Genomic DNA, 14,539 nt, shown 5'->3' with positions numbered 1-14,539 from the left:
GGAGAACCCCTGCGCAACTTTATCCTCTCCAATTTGATAAACCCTGCCATGTCATTTATCCAGGCTTCCACACTGTGGGGGCTTCGCATCTTTCCACACTAACAAGATCCTCCGCCGGGCTACCAGGGACGCAAAGGCCAGAATGCCGGCCTCTTTCGCCTCCTGCACTCCCGGCTCGTCCGCCACTCCAAATAGTGCTAGCCCCCAGCTTGGCTTGACCTGGACTTTCACCACCTTAGATATAGTTCTCGCAACACCCCTCAGAACCCATCCAGTGCCGGGCACAACCAAAACATATGGCCGTGGTTCGCCGGGCTTCCTGAGCACCTCCCACATCTGTCCTCCACCCCAAAGAACCTACTCAGCCTCGCGCCTGTCATATGCGCTCTGTGAATCACCTTAAACTGTATCAGGCTAAGCCTGGCACACGAGGAAGAGGCCCTACTTAGGGCATCAGCCCACAGACCCTCTTCAATCTCCTCCCCCAACTCCTCCTCCCATTTACCCTTCAGCTCCTCTAACAAAGCCTCCCCCTCTTATTTCATCTCCTGGTATATTGCCGACACCTTGCCCTCTCCGACCCATACACCCGAAATCACCCTGTCTTGAATCCCCTCTGCCAGGAACAACGGAAATTCCCTCACCTGTCGCCTCACAAACGCCCTCACTTGCATGTACCTGAAAGCGTTTCCCGGGGGTAGCCCAAATTTCTCCTCCAGCGCCCCTAGGCTCGCAAATGTCCCATCAATGAACAGGTCCCCCATTCTTCTAATCCCTGCCCGATGCCAGCTCTGAAACCCCCCGTCCATCCTTCCTGGGACAAACCGATGGTTACCCCTGATTGGGCACCACACCGAGGCTCCCATTGCACCCCTGTGTCGTCTCCACTGGCCCCAGATCTTTAGCGTTGCCGCCACCACCGGACTCATGGTGTACCTTGTCGGCGAGAGCGGCAGCGGTGCCGTCACCAGCGCCCCCAGGCTCATTCCTTTGCAGGACGCCATCTCCAACCTCTTCCATGCTGCCCCCTCTCCCTCCATCACCCACTTACGGATCATCGCCACATAGGCTGCCCAGTAGTAGCCACCAAGATTCGGCAACGCCAACCCTCCTCTATCTCTACTACGCTCCAGAAACCCCCTCCTTACCCTCGGGGTCTTATTCGCCCACACAATACCCATTATGCTCCTGCCTACCCTTTAAAAAAGGCCTTGGTGATCACAATTGGAAGGCACTGGAACACAAAAAGAAACCTCGGGAGGACCACCATTTTAATCGACTGCACTCTGCCCGCTAGCGAGAGCGGCAACATGTCCCATCGTTTGAAATCCTCCTCCATCTGCTCCACCAGCCTTGTCAAATTAAGTTTATGCAGGGCCCCCCAACTCCTAGCTATTTGGATCCCCAAGTACCGAAAGCTCCTTTCCGCCCTCCTCAACGGTAGATCGTCTCTCCCTCTTCCCTGGTCCCCTGGATGCACCACGAAGAGCTCACTTTTCCCTACATTGAGCTTATAGCCCGAAAAGTCCCCAAACTCCCTTCGAATCTGCATGACCTCCACCATCCCCTCCACTGGATCCGCCACATACAGCAACAGGTCGTCTGCGTACAGCGACTCTCGATCCTCCTCTCCCCCTCGAACCACCCCCCTCCATTTCCTGGACTCCCTTAATGCCATGGCCAAAGGTTCAATTGCTAATGCAAATAACAGGGGGGACAGGGGGCACACCTGCCTCGTCCCTCGATACAGCCGAAAATACTCCGACCTCCGCCGATTCGTAACCACACTCGCCACCGGGGCTCTATATAGGAGCTCAACCCAGCTAATAAACCCTCCCCCGAACCCAAACCTCCTCAACACTTCCCAGAGATACTCCCACTCTACTCGGTCAAAGGCCCTCTCCGCGTCCATAGCCGCCACTATCTCCGCCTCTCTCTCCACCGATGGCATCATTATCACGTTTAGGAGCCTCCGCACATTGGTGTTTAGCCCTTTACAAATTCCGTCTGGTCTTCGTGAATCACCCCCGGGACACAGTCCTCGATCCTCGTAGCCAGCACTTTTGCCAGCAACTTAGCATCCACGTTGAGGAGCGAGATCGGCCTGTACGACGCACATTGCAGTGGGTCCTTATCCCGCTTCAGGATCAAAGAGATCATCGCCTCAGACATTGTCGGGGGCAGAGTCCCCCCCCTCCCTTGCCTCATTGAAAGTCCTCACCAGCAACGGGGCTAACAGGTCTACGTACTTCCTATAGAACTCAACCGGGAACCCATCCAGTCCCGGGGCCTTCCCTGCCTGCATGCTCCCCAGTCCTTTAACCAGCTCCTCCAACCCAATTGGTGCCCCCAAACCAGCCACCTCCTGCTCCTCCACCCTCGGGAACCTCAGTTGGTCCAAGAATCATCGCATCCCCTCTTCCCCCGCTGGGGGCTGGGATCTGTACAGCTCCTCATAGAAGGCCTTGAATGCCTCATTTACTTTCACCGCACTCCGCACCATAGTTCCCCTTCCATCCTTGATTCCACCTATCTCCCTCGCTGCCATCCTCTTACGGAGCTGGTATGCCAGCATCCGGCTCGCCTTCTCCCCATACTCATACATCGCCCCCTGTGCTTTTCTCCACTGTGCCTCTGCCTTCCCTGTGGTCAACAGGTCGAACTCCGTCTGGCGATTTCGCCTCTCCCTGAGTAGTCCCTCTTCAGGGGCCTCTGCATATCTCCTGTCCACTCTTAAAATCTCCCCCACTAACCTCTCCCTTTCCCTGCCCTCTCTCTTCTCCCTATGAGCCCTGATGGAGATTAACTCTCCCCTGACCACCGCCTTCAGCGCCTCCCATACTACTCCCACCTGCACCTCCCCATTGTCATTGGCCTCCAAATACCTTTCAATGCACCCCCGCACCATCCCACACACCTCCTCATCTGCCAGCAGTCCCACATCCAACCGCCACAACGGGCGTTGGTCCCTCTCCTCTCCCAACTCCAGTTCCACCCAGTGTGGGGCGTGGTCTGAAATGGCTATGGCCGAATACTCCGTTCCCTCCACTTTCGGGATCAGCACCCTGCCCAAAACAAAAAAATCTATCCGGGAGTAGGCTTTGTGCACGTGGGAGAAAAAAAAAAATTCTCTGGCCAGAGGCCTGGCAAATCTGCACGGATCCACTCCCCCCATCTGGTCCATAAACCCCCTAAGCACCTTGGCTGCAGCCGGCCTCTTTCTGGTCCTAGATCTGGATCCAACACCGTGTTGAAATTCCCACCCATTATCAAAGCTTCCTACCTCCAGGTCCGGAATGCGCCCCAACATACACTTCATGAATCCAGCATCGTCCCAGTTCGGGGCGTATACATTTACCAATACCACTCACGTCCCCTGCAACCTACCGCTCACCATCACGTATCGACCTCCATTGTCCGCTACTATGTTCTTGGCTTCAAACGACACCCGCTTCCCCACCAGTATTGCCACCCCTCTATTCTTCGCATCCAGCCCCGAATGGAATACCTGTCCTACCCATCCCCTCCTTAACCTGACCTGATCTGCCACCTTCAGATGTGTCTCCTGAAGCATGACCACGTCTGCCTTCAGTCCCTTTAAGTGCGCGAACACTCGGGCCCTCTTAACCGGCCCATTTAGGCCTCTCACAGTCCACGTGATCAGCCGGATTGGGGGGCTACCCCCCACCCCGCCCCCCACCCCCACCCCACTCACCGCCGACTTGCCATCTCCTATTTTAGGCCAGTCCCGTGCCCGTGCCTCCCGCACCCTCCAGTCCCCCAGACGGGGAACCCCCGCACCGACCACCTCTTCCGTTTTCAGTTCCCCCTCGCATTTTGAATAAAATGCGTTTTTTAAAAAAAACAAATATGTCAATCCCCATATTAACAACAACAATCCCACCCTCCCACTAACCCCCAAACAACTGCCCGCATGTTAACATAAACAAATAACAAAAAGGACTCGGGAATCACCCTTAGTTACCATCAACACATATAGTCCCCCCCCTCCCAACTAATGTTCGATGTTATCCAATTCTTGAAAGTGCATAATGAATAACGCCCATGAATTGTAGAGCCCCTTCATCCTTCCCCTCAGTTCCGACTTAACCTTCTCAAAAGTCAAGAATTCCAACAGGTACCCCCGCCACACTAGGGCACAGGGTGATCTATCGCCTTCTTGAAACCATTTAATGCTGCAGACTTCACCGCACTATGAGATAACGGGTTCCACAAATTCACCCCCCCCCCCTCTGCAAGACGTAGTTCCTCCTCATCTCAGTTTTAAATCAAATGCCTCTCAATCTATATCTGTGACCTCTCAGTTGAGATTGCCCCACAAGGGGGAACATTTAGTCTACGTTTACTTTATCAATCCGTTTTAGTATTTTATATACCTCGATCAGATCCCCTCTCATCCTTCTAAACTGTTCAATCTCTCTTCATACGTCAACCTTTCAACCCCGGAATCAATCTGGTGAATCTCCTCTAAACTGCTTCCAATGCCACCACATCCTTCCTCAAAAATAAGGAGACCAAAATTGGACACAGTACTCCAGATGTGGTCTCACCAACACCCTATGCAATTGCAACAACATTTCTCGACATTTATGCTCTAGTCCTTTTGCAATAAACATTAACATTCCATTTGCCGTTTTTTAGATGTGGCGTTAAAACAAGGCACCACCTACCTGCTCAGGTGGGTGCAAAAGATCCAATGAAATTATTTCACAGAGCAGGGGTGCTGCTCCCTGGTGTCTGTCCAATATTCATTCCTCAATTAACATCGCTAAATAAAACAGGGGCTGGATTTTCCGGTCCCCCAGCCACGTGTTTCTCCTCGGAGCGCCATTCGCTGGCGGCAGGATTCTCTGTTCCCGCTGCTGTCAATGGGATTTCCCACTGAAGACACCCTGTGCTGCCGGGAAACCCATGGCGGGAACAAAGAATCCCAACGGCCAGAGAATTCCGGCCCAGATTATCTGACGATGATCACATTGCTGTCTGTGGGATCTTGCTGTGAGTAAATTGGCTGCCGCGTTTCCTACATTACACAAGTGACTACGCTCCAAAACTGCTTCCTTGTCTGTGGAACACTTTGGCAGAGTCCTGAGGTGAAAGGTGGCAAATAAAAATGCAAGTCTTTCTTCTACTAAAACAGTTCTGCTCAATCGGTCACTTCACCGAGAGCTGTTGCTGTAACTAATAATAATAATAATCTTTATTGTCACAAGTAGGCTGACATTAACACTGCAATGAAGTTACTGTGAAAAAACCCTGGTCGCCACATTCCGTCGCCTGTTCGGGTACACTGAGGGAGAATTCAGAATGTCCAATTCACCTAACAAGCATGTCCTTCGGGACTTGTGGGAGGAAACTGCAGCACCCAGAGTAAACCCACGCAGACACAGGGAGAACGTGCAGACCTTGCACAGACAGTGACCCAAGTTGTGTATCGAACCTGGGACCATGGCGCTGTAACGCAACAGTGCTAACCACTGTGCTACTGTGCCGCCCAATACTCAATATTGTAAAATACCCAGTAAGCTTTAACAGGCTGTTGCTATCATTGTCTTCTCGAGATTGGTCCAATTCCTGTTGTCATCACAGAACTCCAGGTATTGATTGTGAAAATGAAACCAAGCAACAAGTCGTCCCACTGCAGGACAAGATAAACTGAGAAAATCACAAACCCCATGTACAGTGTTGGACGAGGCACGAGGCGACTCACACAAAAGATTGAGTAACGGAATGAATGACAGGTAACCCGAGGCGCACATGCACAGATTTCTGAAGGTGGCAGGATACATCAAAACACCGCCAGCTGCGTGGAGAGATTGGAAAACCACGGGTTGTTCTCCTCAGAGTGGAAAATGTTATGAGGGGATGTCACAGAGTTGTTGAAAATTGTGACAGGTAGAGGGTTTTCAATCGAGCAAACAAGGAGCAGCAGTTTTCAATTGGAGGAGAATCAGTAACCAGACGACACAGATGTGATATAATTGGCAAAAGAACCCAGGAGGAGATGAGATTTGTAAAAAAAAAAAACTCTTAAGAGTTATGGGGCGAAATTCTCCGTTATCGGCGCAAAGTCCACCGATCGGCGCAAAAAACGGTGCAAATCTGACTTGCATCACGCCGGAAAAATCGTTGCAAAGTCTCCGGCCCGAAATGGGCTAGCAGCGACGTGACGGGATCCGCGCTTGCTCACGTGGTTCACGCCGTGCGGCGTCATACACGCCGCACGGCATGACGGCTCATAAAGACGCGCTGCTCCCCCCCACCCAACCGGAACACCCGACTGGATGGCTGGCCGCCGCTCAGCCCCGAGGTTCCAGTCACGGGATGTGGAGGCGCTCCTGGACGCAGTGGAGCAGAGGAGGGAGGCCCTGTATCCCGGGCACGGCCGCAGAGTTGCCCCACGCCACAGCCGGCGTCTGTGGAGGGAGGTGGCAGAGGCCGTCACCGCTGCGGCCCTGACACCACGGACAGGCACCCAGTGCCACAAGAAGGTGAACGACCTCGTCAGAGCAGGCAGGGTGAGCCTCCCCCCCCCCCCCCCGCCCGATATCCATATCCCCCCCTCCCCCATATCCCCCCCTCCCCCATATCCCCCCTCCCCCATATCCCCCCTCCCCCATATCCCCCCTCCCCCATATCCCCAAGTGAATCCAGCCCTAACCTTAACCTCTGCAATACACGCGCAACCGATGGTGTGCATTCATATACCTGCCTAACACTGTTGCCTTTTACCCCTGTCACCACCCCCCCCCCCCCGCGACAGGAGAAACGCGCACACAACACCAGGGAGCATGTGAGGACTGGAGGAGGCCCCACTGATGAGAGGCCACTGACCGAACACGAGGAAAGGGCCCTGGAACTGGCTGGCGGAGACCGGGAGGTTGCTGATGCAGAGGTCGGGGGCGTACTAGCAAGTGAGCCACCGACAGCCCGTCCCCATATCCCCCTCCCCTATATCCCCCTCCCCCAAATCACCTGATCACTGCCTGCGTGTCTAACCATGCATGCTTCATTGTGTATCGCAGGACCAAACGTCGAGGCACTCATCCCCGCAGATGCAGACCGCCCGCACGATGCCCCTCGGAGGTCACGGGAGACGGAGAGACCCGGACCCTCCAGCATGCGACGCCCGCAGGATGCCCCTCGCACACCACGGGAGACGGAGAGACCCGGACCCTCCGGCATGCGACGCCCGCAGGATGCCCCTCGGAGGCCACGGGAGACGGAGAGACCCGGACCCTCCGGCATGCGACGCCCGCAGGATGCCCCTTGGAGACCACGGGAGACGGAGAGACCTGGAGCAACAGGGAGACGATGCCCCCGTCACGTGCGGGTGCGACGACGCAGGCGTGTGCCACCCAGCGACAAGAGGGGCAGCCACAGGCCCCCGTCACAGCCGAGCCAGGACACCACTACCCAGGACACCGCTACCTAGGTCACTACTACCTAGGACACCACTACCCAGGACACCGCTACCCAGGACACCGCTACCCGGGACACCGCTACCCGGGACAGCACTACCCGGGACAGCACTACCCGGGACAGCACTGCCCAGGACACCCCTACCCGGGACAGCACTGCCCAGGACACCCCTACCCGGGACAGCACTACCCAGGAAGGCGAAATACCGGACAGTGACTCAGAGTGGATGGGTGGAGACGAACTCCCACCCCAAAGTGCCATGGACTCAGAGTGGGACGAAGAGCATGACACAACGCCACTGCTGTCACCAACACCCTCCACCATCGCAGAAACACTCACCTCGGTTGGGCACTTTAGTGATGAGGCGTCTGGTACACTCACTGGTGCGCACAACACAGCCGTCCCGGTACAGCAGGTGGAGGTAGGAGCAGCAGAGGGGCCGGGCGGTCGGAGGGCAGCCCAGCCCAAGCGAACATCTGCCGTCCAGATGGATCCCGGGTTCCTGGAGTTTCCACACCCACACATAGATCCGATGCAACCACCGACCCGGAGACGAGCGAAGAGGGTGACGGCCGGCTTGCGGCGGCTGCAGTCGCAGGTGGAGGAGTCCACCCGCGTCCAGGAGCTGGGAGTGGTGCCGGTCATGCGTGCCACCCAGGCCGACACCGCACGGGTGGCGTCCGCGGTGGAGGCAATGGGTGCGACGGTGTCAGACATGGGGAGCGGTTTGCGACGCCTGGGGCTTTCCGTGCAGGCGGCGTCTGTGGCCCAGGGCATGGCTGCCCTCTCACAGGAGGCCATGAGCCAGTGCCAGCGCCAGATGGCAGAGGCGCTCAACGCCATGGCCCAGTCTCTGCAGGCCATGGCCCAGTCTCTGCAGGCCATGGCCCAGTCTCTGCAGGCCATGGCCCAGTCTCAGCAGGCCATGGCCCAGTCTCAGCAGGCCATCGCTGAGGGCATCGGCGCCAGTGGCCATGTGCGAGCCGGTGTCGCACAGTCACAGACAGGGTTTGCCAACCCCCTGGGCTCCATGGCTGCAAACCTGCAGACCCCTGTCGATACCAGCACGGGCCTCCAGGACTGGCAGCGCCAGATGTCGGGGGGGGCGTCGGATGGCCAGTCCATTCGCATCCCCCACCCATGTAGAGGCCTGGGGGCCATCGGGCACCCCGAGGGAGGAGGAGGTGGTGTGGTCCGTCCCGGCTCCCCCTGTAGGGGAGGTCCCGGAACACCGCGACACCTCGGACTCCCCCCTTCCGTCCCAGGTGCATCGGGTGGGCAACGGGCAGGACAGGCTGGCAGCTCGCCATCCCAGTCGCCCGGGCCGCAGCCTGGCCCATCTAGGCCAGGACGCCCCAGGAAACGGCCGCCAAAGGGATCCTGTGTCAGAGGGCAGGAATCACAGGAGTCCACCTCCAGTTCTGCTATACCGTCTGGGGAACCACGTAGACGTAGTCAAAGGGCCCGTAAGGCCAAACAATTAGACACTGAGTAAGTTGGCACGGGTGCAGGGCACAGATGAGTTTTAGGGGCTAGGGCACGTGCATGAACTCCTTTGGTTATTAAAGTCAATGTTACACCTACAGAAGCTGCCTTTGTGCTCTGTCCAAAGCGTGCGGGGGTGTCATGTACGTTGAGCGCAAGTGTGTGTGTGAGGGGTGGTCTTACCTCAGCCCCAGGTGAGTCTGCCCCCTTCCCCCTGGGCCACCATCAACATCCCCCCGGGCAGAGGACGGGACCGTGCGCTGCAGTGTCACAGCCGCATGCAGGGATGGTCCGGGTGGATGGTGGTACGGTGGCCATGGGTCAGACATAGTCCAACGATGTGGAGCCAGGAGCTCATCGCAGGGCGGGTTGTCATCATCCTCCATGGCCTGCAATAGACACGCGTCCACCGGCAACTGTGTGAGCCCGGCCATTGTGCCGCAGGTGGATCGGCAATGGGGGGGGTGGTGTGCATGCGGGTGGGGTGGGTGGGGTTGGGGAGGGGGGTGAGGGTGCTGGGTGGGTGGATGGGTGGGGGGTGTGGGTGGTCGGCTGTTGCCATGGTGTGCGGTCTGTGGCCATACTACCCGATTCCCACGCCCATCTAGTCAGTGAAGCGGGCGGCTATCAGTCTGTCCCGTGCCCGCTGGGCCAGCCGGTAACGGTGGACAGCCACCCACCTGTGTCTAGCCCGTCTGCCCTGACCATTGCCCCCATCCCCCTCATCTGGGGAGGACTGCGCCTCTTCCTGCTGCTCCTCCACTCCGCCCTCCTCTGCCTGCGGCACATCGCCCCTCTGCTGGGCTATGTTGTGCAGGACGCAGCACACCACAATGATGCGGCCGACCCTATCTGACCGATACTGGAGGGCGCCCCCAGAGAGGTCCAGGCACCTGAAACGCATCTTCAGCACGCCAAAGCACCTCTCTATCACTCCCCTTGTCGCTACATGGGCATCATTGAAGCGGTTCTCCGCCTCATTGTGTGGCCTCCGTATAGGTGTCATCAGCCACGATCGCAATGGGTAGCCCCTGTCGCCCAGCAACCAGCCCCTCAGCCGGGGATGGCGTCCCTCGTACATGCCGGGGATGGATGACCACGACAACACGTATGAATCGTGTACACTGCCTGGGTAATGGGCGCAGACGTGCAGGATCATCATGCGGTGGTCGCAGACCGCCTGTACGTTCATTGAATAGGTCCCCTTCCTATTGGTGAACACGGCCCTGTTATCTGCAGGTGGCCGCACGGCGACGTGCATCCCATCAATTGCGCCCTGGACCATGGGGAACCCGGCCACGGCAGAGAAGCCCACGGCCCGGGCATCTTGGCTGGCCCGGTCCACAGGGAAGCAGATGTAGCGGTGCGCCATGGCATATAGGGCATCTGTCACTGCCCGGATGCACCGATGCACCGATGTCTGCGATATGCCGGACAGGTCCCCACTCGGTGCCTGGAATGACCCCGTTGCATAAAAGTTCAGGGCCACCGTAACCTTGACGGACACGGGGAGAGGGTGTCCCCCGCCAGTGCCACGCGGTGACAGGTGTGCCAGCAGGTGGCAGATGTGTGCCACGGTTTCCTGCCTCACCCGGAGTCTCCTCCTGCATTCCCGGTCCGTGAGGTCCTGGTATGACTGCCGGGGCCGGTACACACGGGGTGCCCTCGGGTGCCTCCGTTGCCGTTGGGCCGCAACGTCCTCCTCCCCCTCCTCGTCCTGTCGGTCAGGTGTCCCTCCAGCCTGGGCGGCTGCCGCCTGCCCCTCTGCGGCAGCCTGCGCCCTCCTCTCTGGCACGCTCCTCCTCCTCATCCAGGGCAACACAGACATTAGCGGCTGCCGCCACGGCGGCCAACATCGCTGGATGATCGGAAAACATGGCGGCCTGGTGGGAACGACGACATGTCATCATTGCCCATATCCCCTCCTTCCCCCCAGCCAGGTGGCATGGACCGCATGGGTCCAACTGTTGGAGGCTGGCACCTGGCCAGGTGGACCAACTCAATTGCCCTCGCATCCCCCTCCCCGGCACGGACCCCCCCATCCTCCTCCCCGGCACGGACCTCCCATCCTCCTCCCCGGCACGGACCCCCCCATCCTCCTCCCCGGCACGGACCTACCATCCCCCCCCCCGGCACTGACCCCCCCCCCCCATCCTCCTCCCCGGCACGGACCCCCCCATCCTCCTCCCCGGCACGGACCACCCATCCCCCTCCCCGGCACGGACCCCCCTCCCCATCCTCCTCCCCGGCACGGACCTCCCATCCTCCTCCCCAGCACGGACCCCCCTCCCCATCTTCCTCCCCGGCACGGACCTCCCATCCTCCTCCCCGGCACGGACACCCCCACCCCATCCTCCTCCCCGGCACGGACCCCCCCATCCTCCTCCCCGGCACGGACCTCCCATCCCCCTCCCCGGCACGGAACCCCCCATCCTCCTCCCCGGCATGGACCTCCCATCCCCCTCCCCGGCACGGACCCCCCTCCCCATCCTCCTCCCCGGCACGGACCTCCCATCCTCCTCCCCGGCACGGACCCCCCTCCCCATCTTCCTCCCCGGCACGGACCTCCCATCCTCCTCCCCGGCACGGACACCCCCACCCCATCCTCCTCCCCGGCACGGACCTCCCATCCTCCTCCCCGGCACGGACACCCCCACCCCATCCTCCTCCCCGGCACGGACCCCCCCATCCTCCTCCCCGGCACGGACCTCCCATCCCCCTCCCCGGCACGGAACCCCCCATCCTCCTCCCCGGCATGGACCTCCCATCCCCCTCCCCGGCACGGACCCCCCTCCCCATCCTCCTCCCCGGCACGGACCTCCCATCCTCCTCCCCGGCACGGACCCCCCTCCCCATCTTCCTCCCCGGCACGGACCTCCCATCCTCCTCCCCGGCACGGACACCCCCACCCCATCCTCCTCCCCGGCACGGACCTCCCATCCTCCTCCCCGGCACGGACACCCCCACCCCATCCTCCTCCCCAGCACGGACCCCCCTCCCCATCTTCCTCCCCGGCACGGACCTCCCATCCTCCTCCCCGGCACGGACACCCCCGCCCCATCCTCCTCCCCGGCACGGACCCCCCCATCCTCCTCCCCGGCACGGACCTCCCATCCCCCTCCCCGGCACGGACCCCCCCCCTCCCATCCCCCTCCCCGGCACGGACCTCCCATCCCCCTCCCCGGCACGGACCCCCCTATCCTCCTCCCCGGCACGGACCCCCCTCCCCATCATCCTCCCCGGCACGGACCCCCCATCCTCCTCCCCGGCACGGACCCACCCCCCCATCCCCCTCCCCGGCACGGACCCCCCCCCAATCCCCCTCCCCGGCACGGACCCTCCCATCCCCCTCCCCGGCACGGACGCCCCCCCCCCATCCCCCTCCCCGGCACGGACCCCCCCATCCCCCTCCCCGGCACGGACCCTCCCATCCCCCTCCCCGGCACGGACCTCCCATCCTCCTCCCCGGCACGGACCTCCCATCATCCTCCCCGGCACGGACCTCCAACCCCCCTCCCCGGCACGGACCCCCCTCCCCATCCCCATCCTCCTCCCCGGTACGGACCTCCCATCCTCCTCCCCGGCACGGACCCCCCCCCCCTCATCCTCCTCCCCGGCACAGACCCCCCCATCCTCCTCCCCGGCACGGACCTCCCTTCCCCCTCCCCGGCACGGACCCCTCCCCCATCCTCCTCCCCGGCACGGACCTCCCATCCCCCTCCCCAGCACGGACCCCCCTCCCCATCCCCCTCCCCGGCACGGACCTCCCATCCCCCTCCCCGGCACGGACCTCCCATCCTCCTCCCCGGCACGGACCCCCCATCCTCCTCCCCGGCACAGACCCCCCTCCCGGCACTCCCCCGGAGCCCAGCCCACTCTAACCACCCCCCCCCCCCCGCCGCACACACACACACAAAACCCTACACACACCTCTCCCCCACACATTCAGACTGCGGCCACGCCATCGCCTCTCCAGCGGCCAACCCCCCAGGCCGTCACCCACCTCCACGCTGGTCGGCGTGAACCTGGAGCACAGGTTCACGCCGATGAAAAGGAGGTTTGATTTACGTCGACGTGACCGGTCATCACGTCGACGGGACTTCGGCCCATCCGGAAGGGAGAATATCGGCAGGCCCAAAATCGGCTGCCTTGCGCACACCCGTGCCATTCTCCGACGTCTGCGGCGCCATTAACCCCCCGCCGACTTTTCTCCCTTCGGAGACTTCGGCAACCGGCGGGGGCGGGATTCACGGCGGCCAACGGCCATTCTCCGACCCGCTGGGGGGTCGGAGAATGACACCCATGATCTGGAACTTTCCACTTGACAGGGTTTTGGAAGCAGATTCCAGGTGGGCAGCACGGTAGCTCACGTGGCTAGCACTGTGGCTTCACAGCGCCAGGGTCCCAGGTTCGATTCCCTACTGGGTCACTGTCTGTGCTGAGTCTGCACATTCTCCCCGTGTCTGCGTGGGTTTCCTCCGGGTGCTCCGGTTTCCTCTCACAGTCCAAAGACGTGCAGGTTAGGTGGGTTGGTTATGCTAAATTGCCCTTAGTGTCCAAAAAGGTTAGGAGGGAGTATTGGTTTATGGGGATAGGGTGGAAGTGAGGGTTTAAGTGGGTCGGTGCAGGCTCGATGGGCCGAATGGCCTCCTTCTGCACTGTATGTTCTATGATTCAATAGTAACTTTCAGAAGGGACTTGGTAAATACTTGAAGGATGAAAGTGTGTGGGGCTGTGGGGAAAAAGACCAGGGGCTAATGGGATCAATTGGATAGCTCCAATAAAGTGCCAATGGGCCGAATGGAATCCTTCTGTGCTTTACCAATCATACACAAAACCAGACCAGGAACCTCTGCCACACCAAACGTATCCCAACCCTAGCGGGGAGTGAACACAACAATGCTTAAACCTCTTGGTTCTGGAAGGCGAGGATAACAGGTTTGCAGCCATCGAAGTCCATCAAAGAGGAGAAAGATCCAAATTGTGGAATCTAAAGAAATTTCCATAAATAGCCCCAACACACACATTCATTCCCTCCACGCACACAGTGGCAGCAGTGTATATAATCCACAAAACGCACTGCAGCAACTCACCAAGGTTCCTTCGACAGCACCTTCCAAACCCCAAATCTGTGTCACCGAGAAAATCAAGGGCACTAAATGGATGGGAACGCCACCCACCTGCAAGTTCCTCTCCAATCCACTCACCACCCTGACCTGGAACTAATCACCGTTTCTTCACCGTCGCTGAATCAAAATCCTGGAACTCTCTTCCTGATGAGTAGAGGCTCAACCTTTCCTCATAAGACAATTCCTGCTCCCACACATTAACCCAGGGAATGCTCTCTGCCAAGTATTTCCCAACTGTATGCAGTTCTCTAGGTGCAGTCACACCAATGTCCTATATTGTAGCAAGACTTCCCTACTTTTATACTCGAGTTCCCTGGCAATCAAGGTCAACATTCCATTTGCCTTCCTCATTACTTGCTGCAACCTGCATGCACAATTTGTGATTCATGTACAAGGACGTCCAGTTCTCTTTGCACAACAGAATTCTGCAGTCTCGCTACATTTAAATAACATTCTGCTTCTCCATTCTTCCCACCAAAGTG

At 59.3% G+C, this 14,539-nt stretch overlaps 1 protein-coding gene across 1 annotated transcript in view; it reads right to left on the bottom strand.

Moving 5' to 3' along the window:
• The window catches only part of LOC140384909 (alpha-1,6-mannosyl-glycoprotein 4-beta-N-acetylglucosaminyltransferase-like), an 82,792-nt gene extending 68,523 nt beyond the window's left edge, over positions 1-14,269 (bottom strand). Inside the window, exon 1 of the mRNA XM_072466823.1 lies at positions 14,109-14,269. The gene's annotated coding sequence lies outside the window, so the exon portion shown is untranslated. The remainder of the gene's footprint in view (positions 1-14,108) is intronic.
• Between the last annotated feature and the right edge of the window lie 270 nt (positions 14,270-14,539).

The sequence above is a fragment of the Scyliorhinus torazame genome, chromosome 10, assembly GCF_047496885.1.
Source record: "Scyliorhinus torazame isolate Kashiwa2021f chromosome 10, sScyTor2.1, whole genome shotgun sequence".
NCBI classification, from domain to species: domain Eukaryota; kingdom Metazoa; phylum Chordata; class Chondrichthyes; order Carcharhiniformes; family Scyliorhinidae; genus Scyliorhinus; species Scyliorhinus torazame.
Note: the sequence above shows the minus strand (reverse complement) of the source record. Positions and strands in the feature narration are given on the sequence as shown.